Here is a 10,888-nt window from a genome sequence, read left to right as displayed (position 1 = left end):
GACCACAGAAAGGTCCCCAAGTCAAAAACATGACTCTTGCACACTGTCAATCAAAGTAGCCAAACAGCAGAATGATGGCAGCTTGAATGAAAGGCAACAGCAAAACAATAAGAGTCAGCCCAGCCCTGTCAAACTGCCATGTTTAGCCAGATTGTTGTTAACAGGGCTCTAAAAAGGGCTGGCTGAGGCTGTGACTAGAAGGCAGTTTTGTCTTCTGTTAAAGAAAGCAGATGAGCTGCATTTCCTTGTAATCTGTGATGCTGGATTTCCCATCTTTCAAGATTCAATAAATTTTTTGTTGTAGAGAATAAGGGGTGGAGAATTGAAGGGAAGGGGCTGGAAAAGAAAAGAAAAAAAAAAAAAAAAAACTTTTTCATTCTTCCCTTCTTTGGTCAGTCTGGTTTGGTTTATTTTATCTTGACTGTAGGAAAGGATAAAACAGACTGCCCTAGAACTTGTATAAACATTATCAGTAGAAAAAGCTTTGTTTGCTCTTCCCTTCACAATTCAAAGCTACAAGCTATTAACATCAGTTGTCATTTTTAAAAATGCAGAGTACCAACTAATTTCTGACTGTGTATGTTAGATACAGCTGTACCTAACAGTAATCACTGTTCAAAATGCCAGGCAGCAACATGAGGAAAAAAAAAAAAAAAAAAGTATAAGAGCAATACTAAAAAGCAAATAAAATGAGGTAACAGCACCCATGTCTTCCTGTTTTTCTCCCCTCTCCATTCACAGAATTCATAGCATTGCTGTCAAAACACAATTTCCTAATTTCCTTACTTTTCAAGTATTTTCAAGTATCTTCTTCACAACACACAGCTTTGTGATAGAAACATCCTATAGTACTTGTTTATATAAACATGCTTAGCTCCTTTAAGTCTGCTTCTTTTCCTTAACTCTCATGAAGCAATGCCAATATAAACCAACCTGAAACTGGTCCAAACTGCTGCCTTTCACAGCACTGCTACCTTCCTCCCCCTTAACTGCTGCAAAATCGTGTGCCCTCCTGATGCTGCCTGCTTTTGCTCTTGCTCAGTGAGTGAGCTCTGATAGCATTTGAGCTGCGTGCTCAGATGGTCTTGCTCTCTTCAAACTGAGTTCATTTACGTACCCAAGGCACCGTGTGGCCTTCAGCACTCATCTGCTGTGATGGGAACCAGCACCTCTTCTGCTCTGTTTGTTTGGGCTGGACTAAGGCACATTTCTGCTGTCTCCCTGATAGCATGGATAATCCTTTCTCCCCCTAACAAATTCCTAATTCATGTCCATGCTTGGTTCTCTGAACTTCACTTTTAATTCCTGTTATTGGAATATATGCTCTTTTCCATCAAAAGGAAAACATCTACCTGATGCCACTCGGCTTTGCTTGGCTATGAGTGCTGGAAGCTCTGCTTCTGTCCCATGTAAAACTGACATGAACAGAGCTGAAAAACAGAGGCACTGCCATGGCAAACTTGGCCAGCTGGATTTGCCAGCACTCTGCAACACACCCCACTAAACAAGTTTTATGCGCATGGTCAGGAAAATGTAATTATTGTCAGCACTAAATGAAAAATATTTCACTGCATAGCAGAATTAAGCCTTCTTTCCAAAGCAAGTTGCTTTGAGGAGAGGCATTTCCTCTCCTTTTTTTTGGTTTTCATTACCCTGAAATTCAGCTGAACTGAAGTGAAGAGACAGGTTCCCGGAGCATTGTACCAAATAGCTACTGACCCCAGCACTCACCAGAGAAAGAAAGTATAAGAAAGCCTGAAGAAGCTTGGCTGAAGTATTTTTGTGCTTCTGTCCTTATTCACCTGCACCATCCAGGGGAAATTTATTTGAGAAAATTCTGCAGAGCAAAAAGTTGCAAAATCATATACTGTGTTAAAATTATTCCAGAATAATTCCATTCTGGAACATTACTTTAATCCCAGATTATTTACTGTTTCACCAAAGTGAATTTGTCTGGAATCTGCGTAGATTTTTAAGCCTTTCCTCGAGTCTGGAATAGTTATTGCAGAAATGTTTTTTTAGTTTTGTTTTGTTTTGTTTTTTTCTCTCTGTAACTATTATTGTCAATTGCCCCATTTTACCACAAGACAGAAGGAAGAGAAGATAATTCACTGCAAGAGGGAACTCTAGTCATATTATTCCTAAGGGAAGATGGATTTATGGAGATGGCCTGCTCTGGTTTATTTTTTCTTCCTTTCACCAAAAAAGTCCAAATCAGAAAGCATTTGCTGGATGGCTTTCATTGCTTTGCTGCCAGGCTAGTAACTGATGCTACCACCTCATTAACTAATCCATTTCTAAATTAAATATGGACAGGATTCAACAAGCACGTATACAGGAAGGGGTAACGTAGATGAGTGTAATGGAAGTGTAATTGTTTTTGATGCGATGTAATGTCAGTAAATGTTCTACATTAATTGCTCTTCCAGGGCAATCCGCCTGCTCTCCAACTTAACTCGTATAGGATGTTAGTTTATGTAGGTATATATACAGAGAAAGCTTTTTGGCTATTCCCCTGGTGTAAATATCAGAATTAAATGACATTGAGATGGGAAAAGGATGAATAAAATAAAATGCCTAGGATGGTAGTGTGCTTTCTTTACTTAGACCATAAAGTAAATTTGCTAACTTACCTAAGGCTTTATAAGCACAATAAAATGACTTGCAGTGATATTTTTCCCTGAACACTGTCTCAGTCCACACTTGATTTTTCAATAAAAGCAGCAAGGGACAAGACTGTGCCAGAGGCAAAAATGGGACCAAATGGCAATTGCAAAGGGGAATTCCAGGAGGTGGCTGAGCAGTGAGAGCTCAGCCACAAGCTCTGGATCAGGTAGCACCTGAAGAAACAAAAGTGATCATGAAAATGTCCCAGCCACAGACTGCACTATGCAATGACCTGCATAGCACTGTACAGTGTGTCAGAGTCCCCTTGAAAAAAAAAATGCAAATACAAACAAAATAAAAATAAAAAGATCTTTACCTGTCTGGTACTAATCTTCTGTATTCCACCTAACAGATCTGTTTCCAGTCTGTCCCTTGTTGGGAAGAAACAATGCTTTGACTAAGAGAGAGTCAGCCTTGGGCTCTCTGCTGAAAGCCTGCAAAATCACAGGAGGCTGACTTGGTGTTGGCCCAGTTTGCAGAAGGAAGCCATCTCAAAAGGCAGAGATGGCTAAATGGTGAAAATGTGTTTTCACAGGTATGAGATTGAGAGCAGATAAATTCATAAAGTGTGTTCTGCCTTGAAAATTACATGACAATTTAAAGATCGAGAGTAATGGGGGAAAAAAAATCAGTAATGATGTGTTCAAAGCTGAACTCACAGAAATAAGTAGAGAACAAATCATTTCACTATCAGAGAACAATATGTCTTTTGATCGAATTCACTTCTGTGGTAGGCCAGCTATATTTTTTAGTAGTAACTGTAGGGAAATGCTTCAAGTTATTACTAGTCTCACAAAAGTACATGGATTTTTCTGCTTTCCTGGAAAGCTGATATTCTCTTCAGCAATATACAGACACAGTAGTAAAATTTTATTTTTTGCTTTTGGGGTCACAGTACATGCCAGCCCCTTTCAGCAGTCACTGCTTTGAATTCAGAGTACATGCTACCACTTTATAAAGTCAGCACAAGTTCAAACTGTAAATATACTAAAAATAAATAAATAAATAAATAAATAGAAAAGCACATTCCTTAGACATAAAGGTAAGTTTCCATATCACATTTCAGACTAGGCAAAATAATTAACTATGCAAGAGTGTTCACCTGTCACCGAAATTTCCCAGTTTACTAGAACTGAAATAATCCATCTTATAACTGATCAAAATACCTAAAGGCATGATCATTCAGTTCTTCTGGCTGTCAGCTTCTCATGTAGCTTAGGCTCCCATGTAGCTCTGTGGAAATTTAGCCAAAAGGAAAAATTCAGGGAGAGTCACGGAAAAAAATAAAATCTCAGTGAATTGAGTGTGAAATTTCTTCCACTAATACAAATTCAGATTATAAATGGGTTCACTCTAGATCACTCATAGATCTCCTTTTTCTATTTTCTTTCTGAAAATAATTGTAACAGTGTGTTTTCCTGGCAACGAAGTCAGAATAATTAGCTCATTCATGTCAATTTCTGAATTTGAAAATTTTATAATTCCTGCCATTTAGGCAATCCTAAAAGTTTCACAGAATCACATATCAGGGTTCACACCATTCTGCATGTGCCCAGCTAGAAAACAGTCAATGCAGGACAAGATTTCACATAACAAAACCCTGATGCTTGCAATTAACTCCCAACGATGAATCCCTCACATATAGAACAGCTTGTAGAATCTGTTCAAGAACAACAGCGATACAGAATTTAAATGGACAGAATTATCTGTCCATTTAAAAATATCAATGAAATTGGGATAAATATAACAGGTTAAAAACTAACATAGGGATAATATGTGACATCTCCAGCTTTACCTATGCCTGTGGCAATGCTGTCGCTCAAGCCCAGAAAAGATGAGAAAGAATATATATATTTTAACACTGGAAACGTTACAGAAAACAGGAAGATAAACAACCAGGTAAGAACTGAAGTCCAGATAGCTCTGTGTTGTTTCCATCTAGCCTATATACTTTGTGCTGTCTTCTATTCCTATTAAGTCATTGAGCCTCAATACCTTTGGTATATCTAATATATTTTGCCCTTTTCCACCCTGAAGGGGATGAGACTGTGAAGTACTTTTAGAAGTCGAGAATCAGCCCAGTTCTAAAAGATGTCAGTACAGACAATGGCCAATAGTACCTGGGAAAAGAATATGAACAGAGCAAGTAAGACAATCTCCAACTCCGAGCTTGTGTCTGTTGCAAACTCTTCAGCTGCACCTCAGAGACTTACTAAATTACATGTGGCAACTTTGCATTTAGTAGTCTGAATGGATTATATCTTACTATGAATTTGCCCAATCACTTTTTGAACCTGATAAAAAAAAAAATATATAGCAATAATCATAACTCACCAGAAAGAGTCCCACAACTTAAGCACACACTATGTTCACAAGAAAATAACTCACAAAATGCATATATAGTCTATGCAAAATATATTTAGATATAGGCCAGGTATCTAAATATGCATGTGTATTTACTTTTTCTATATATCTATGTATATATTTCTATTTTTTTGTTTATTATATATATGTAGATGAATAAGTTTTAGATCATTTCATTACATCTCATACAGTGCAAGTCCTAGCATGCTGACCAGCTTGCAGAACAGAAGACCCAGCTGTCTTGCAGTTCTCCTGCTACTCAGACATCAACCTCCATCCCGCATAAACCTACATCTCTGTGTTCCCCTTCTCCCCTATATAGTTTTCTCATGCTTCTATGTACACGAAAGCAGTGCTGATGGTTCATGTTGTACTTCTCCACTGTGTTTTGAATTTACACCCTACAAGTACCTGACAGCTTCCCAGGCTGGAGTTACTGGGGTGGGTTTCCAGCTGGTCTCCTGGTCTAGGTGGCAGATATATGTATCAAGAATTTCTGGAAGCTAATAATAGTATTCTGCATTGAAAATATGAAAACATATGATCTGCATAAGCCTTATGTAAAACAGTTATCAATAGTGGTGTACTCTCCACCTGTGCCAGATAGCAAATGGACTCCCTGCAACATCGTTAACACAAACAGTTGATAAAGAAATTAAGCATTTTTACAGGCATATCTTTGAGTCCTAATACCACATCACCACAACCTGCTACTGTCACCAAAAAGACTCCTAAATCATGACAGAGAAAGAATAGCAATTTCATGCTGAAAACATTGACTATTTCTCTTCACTGTGCCACTTCATCCCTTACAGTCTGCTCTTTAAATAGAGGTAAAAGCTTTGCCAAATGGTGCTTGTAAATGTGATGTCCCTTGCAGAGTGTCCTTCCCCTGGGATTTTGTGGTTGGATAAAGGAACATCACAGATTAGTTCAAACCCAAGCATTTTCCAAAGGACCGAGAGTTATTATGCATGAAGCTGTCTGAAGTGGTGCTCAGGGCTCTTCCAGACCAGCTTTTTGGAAAGTCAACTAGTGCTAGCTTTTTGTCTGTGAGCCATGTTTTCTTTTGGTTCCACGGAAGAAAAAAAAATAAAAATCAGATTTCCTTCCAAAACTTATCAATGTAAGCAGTTAAAGGGGATTATGAAAGTTTTAAATTTTAAGAGTTCACACAGAAAAAGTCGAGTAGGGAAAAGCCTGTAGCTCCATCCCATGACTGTTGAATATGTTTCATGGAGCAGCCTCTTCTTGAGATGTGAAAACTAGAAAGCAAGTAGCTTAAAGGTGCATAACGTACTGTGACAGAGAGCAGAGTGTTGAAACAGAGGTGTTTCACCAAAGAACAGCAAGTTAAATTCCCTAAGTTCTTGGTACGGTATGATGCTTAGGAAGCAGAGTTTATTTCAGCTTACTGTTCCAAGCCAAAAGGTATCTCTAATCCATTCTCTCATTCATTAAAGTTTCTTGATGCAGAGCTTTAAACTGTTTTGAGCAGTAGCCTGTCTAATTTTACAAGTGCTCTTTTGCAAGCCTACCTGGTAGACTATGAAAACAAACTTCTAAGGAAAAGATGCTTTCTCTGGCAGAAGGCTAGGAGGTGCACTGTAACCACTAGATAAATGTAGGAAGAAAACATATCCTGACATCTATACCGCTTGCCAGGAGAAACCTCCTTGAAACTGTGGAGCAAGCTTGAAAGTTTAGTTTTCTTTTGCCTCATTTTCCTTGCGTGTGTCACTGTGAATTTGTCATCTTTCTCACACAATGTTCATTCAGAATTTCTCAGCTTTGTCCTTTTTTCACATAATTCAGCTTTACTTTCTGATCTAGCTATGGGTTATCCCTTTTTTCACTGTGGTAAAATGACTATTTTAAAAAAATTAAAAAATTAAATGTCCCATCTCTTTTACCATAACATGGCTGAGGTTCAATGCCTTTTTCTGTGAATAGAAAGCTGTGATTCCTAGGAATGTCAGTTTGGTACTTCCAAAATTACATGCTGGTTGACATTATAAAAATTTAGATTCTTACACAAAATTGTTTCTCTTCCTATGGATATTTATAAAGTGTGTTTTCAGGATTACAGACAGCTTTATAATCTGCACTATTTCTGGTGGGAATCTGTGTTTGCTTTCTTTTCTCTACCCCTTTCTCAATATCCCATATGTTTTTACCACAGGTTTTCAGTGTCTCTTCTTTCTGCCATCTGAGAGTGTAGGAAAGTTAAGAAAGGTTACAGAGGAAGGGCTTTCTGCTGGAGCCCAGAAGACCCAGACTGTCTACTCCTGTCAGAGAGCTGGGGGGACCTGTTAATTTCATAGGTGGAGGCCAGGCCAGCTTTGCACAGCTGAGAAGAAGAAGGCCTATAATCTCTGAAGAAAGCAGCACTACAGGTTTCTGACTATGCTATGATCATGTTCCAGGTGCATACTTTACTCTTTGGATTGTGATGGTAAAATTGCTTGAATAAATCTGTATATGTAATTTGGTTTCCACTTTCCTGCTCACTTGTGCACAAGGTAATCCATATGTCTGCCACTCCTGCTATTGTCTTTAAGCAAGAAGCATGTTCTTCTGTTTTCCTTCATTCTCAACCCTGGCTGCACGTACAGACTGGGCGATGAGACGCTGGAGAGCAGCCTAGAAGAGAGGGATCTGGGGGTCGTGGTAGACAACAAATTGAATATGAGCCGGCAGTGTGCCCTGGCAGCCAGGAGGGCCAACCGTGTCCTGGGGTGCATCAAGCATGGCATCGCTAGTAGGTCAAGGGAGGTGATTGTCCCGCTCTACTCTGCGCTGGTGCAGCCTCACCTCGAGTACTGTGTGCAGTTCTGGGCACCACAGTATAAAAAGGACATGAAACTGTTGGAGAGTGTCCAGAGGAGGGCTACGAAGATGGTGAAAGGCCTGGAGGGGAAGACGTACGAGGAACGGCTGAGGGCACTGGGCCTGTTCAGCCTGGAGAAGAGGAGGCTAAGGGGAGACCTCATCGCAGTCTACAACTTCCTCGTAAGGGGGTGTCGAGAGGCAGGAGACCTTTTCTCCATTAACACCAGCGACAGGACCCGCGGGAATGGAGTTAAACTGAGGCAGGGGAAGTTTAGGCTGGACATCAGGAAGGGGTTCTTCACAGAGAGAGTGGTTGCACACTGGAACAGGCTCCCCAGGGAAGTGGTCACTGCACCGAGCCTGTCTGAATTTAAGAAGAGATTGGACTGTGCACTTAGTCACATGGTCTGAACTTGGGTAGACCTGTGCGGTGTCAAGAGTTGGACTTGATGATCCTTAAGGGTCCCTTCCAACTCAGGATATTCTATGATTCTATGATTCTATGATTCTCTCCCATCATATTTTGAGGGCTACAGCCCGTAACAGGGTTCTTCTCTCACTGACTGAGCCAGACCAATTTACAGATGCTGAAAATCAGGTGCTGTTTCCAAAACATATTACTGTGATGGAACACTTGTTTGCTTTATGATTTCCCATTTCCTTTTGGCTTAACCTCTCTGTCTCACCGCTCATACTTTATATTTAAATGAGCCATTTGCTCAGAGAATGTCCATTTCACAGTTCCTGGAAAGATTCATCCAAGTTCACTCAGAAAATCTCTCCACAGGTGAAAGTGCTGTATCAGAAAAGCAAAATCTGCACCAGCAGAAATTGTAGGAGTGCATGTGAATTAGTGATAGCAGAACTAGTAATTCACACTAGAAAGCTGAAACATTTTTAGATTAGTCCATTCCAAAGTAAGCCACCTTTAAAGGCACAAAGAAAGGAAAATAAATGGTATGCGATCAGAAGTCTGCCAAATGTCCAGACGTCCAAATGTCTTACCACTTCATCATAGAATGGCATTGGTTGAAAGGGACCATAAAGATTATCTAATTCCAACCCCCCCTTCAAAGGCAGGGATGCCACCCACTAGATCAGGTTGCCCAGGTCGCCATCCAACCTGGCCTTGAACACCTCCAGGGATGGGGCTTCCACAGCTTCTCTTGGCAACCTGTGCCAGTGCCTCATTACCCTTACAGTGAAGAATTTTCTCTTAATGTTTCTCTTAAGTCTAAATCTATCCTCTTTTAGTTTAAGACCATTCCCCCCTTATCCTAGCATTATCTACCTGAGTAAAAAGTCCATCTCCACTTATTTTTATAAGACCCTTTTAAGTACTGAAAAGCCACAATGCGCTCTCACAGGAGCTTTCTCTTCTCCAGGCTGAACATGCCCAGCTCTCTCAGCCTTTCCTCATATGGGGTGTGCTCCAGCCCTCTAATCATCTTTGTAGACCTCCTCTGGATTCTCTCTAACAGGTCCACATCTTTCTTGTGCTGGGGGCCCCAACTCTGGAAGCAATATTCCAGGTGGGGCCTCACAAGGGCAGAGTAGAGGGGGACAATCACCTCCTTTGACCTGGTCACAAGTCTTTTGATGCAGCACAGGATGCAGTTGGTTTTATGGGCTGCAAGTACGTACTGGTGATGCAGACTTCTTCCAACAGGTAACATCCTTTGGAAACTACTGCTTGATGAGGCCCATTCCTGTCCCAGTTAGCCCTGATTTCCATATCAAATATCATATCAAACTCAATCAAATATCTTATCATACTCAATCAACTGACTGCAGAGCTTTAAATTCATTATAATGAAAAGATTATCTCTGTTCAGACAAAAGGTCTAATTCTCTCTAGCTCAGATCTCATATACCTGCAAAGCAAAACTCTGGAAAAGTTTCTTTAACTCACTGTTTGTGATGGAAGAGAGAGTTTGGCATCTTCAGTTGCATCCGATTCATAAAAAACAAAAGTCTGAACTGATTTCCAGGCTCTGGCTTAGATTCTCAAAGGTATTTTTGGACATCTAATTAAAGTATTGCAATGTTTCAGCAGGTGATTCTGAAAAAAAATAAATATGGTGACTGCAATCCTCACATTGCCAGGAACCAGTAAGCCCAGAAGTTATCTGAGTTTGGGACTGTTCAGTTTAGAGAAGAGGAGGCTTAGGAGGGATCTTATCAATGTCTATAAGTGCCTGAAGGGAGGGTGCAAAGAAGACAGAGCCAGGCTCTTTTCAGTAGTGCCCCATTCCAGGACAAGAGGAAATGGGCACAAACTGGAACACAAGAGGTTCCCTCTAAACATTAGGAAACACTTTACTATGCAGGTGCTATGCACTAGCACAGGTTGCGCAGAGATGCTGTGGAGTAGTCCTCCTTGAAGACCTTCAAAAGCCACCTGGACATTGTCCTGGTTAACCTGCGCTGGGTGGCCCTGCTTGAGCAGGGGCTTGGGCCAGATCATCTCCAGATGTCACTCCCAAGCTTAACTGTTCTGTGATTCTGTGCTTCTGGGTTTTTCCCTGCTATGAAGCTGAAGTTTTCTCAGGGCTTCTTATCCAGCTCATCTGGACTAGCTCCTGCTTAAAGTCCAGAACACTGTATTTCCTATCCACTTGCTCTACACCTTCAGAATCGCCCACACAGTTGGGAATATTGTTCTCAGGGAGTGTTAAGGTTACATGGACACAGCCATGGGTGCTTGAACACACTTGGGCAATGAGTCCCTTAATTCAGCATGTGCTTTAGCTCCAAAAGCTGGAGGTTCAGTCCCTAGTAGCAGTAGTTGTCCTAGCCCAGCTTACTGTATCTGCTGCAGAAGCGATGATTGTTTCTTTATTTGGCTAGATTGCTAAAACGATACTCAAAACCAAAATTTAAAAGCAAGTACAGTCTTTCCTTTCAAAAATGACATGACTTGGCTTTGAGACAAAAACAACACCAACTTGAGACATGTCAAGAAAAATGTGGCAAATTCATCACCCCAACCCATCATCTCTAACTCCTGTTCTTAAATATGCAT

The sequence above is a fragment of the Anas platyrhynchos genome, chromosome 1, assembly GCF_047663525.1.
Source record: "Anas platyrhynchos isolate ZD024472 breed Pekin duck chromosome 1, IASCAAS_PekinDuck_T2T, whole genome shotgun sequence".
Lineage (NCBI taxonomy): Eukaryota > Metazoa > Chordata > Aves > Anseriformes > Anatidae > Anas > Anas platyrhynchos.
The sequence above is the reverse complement of the archived record's forward strand: the minus strand, read 5'-3'. Positions refer to the sequence as shown.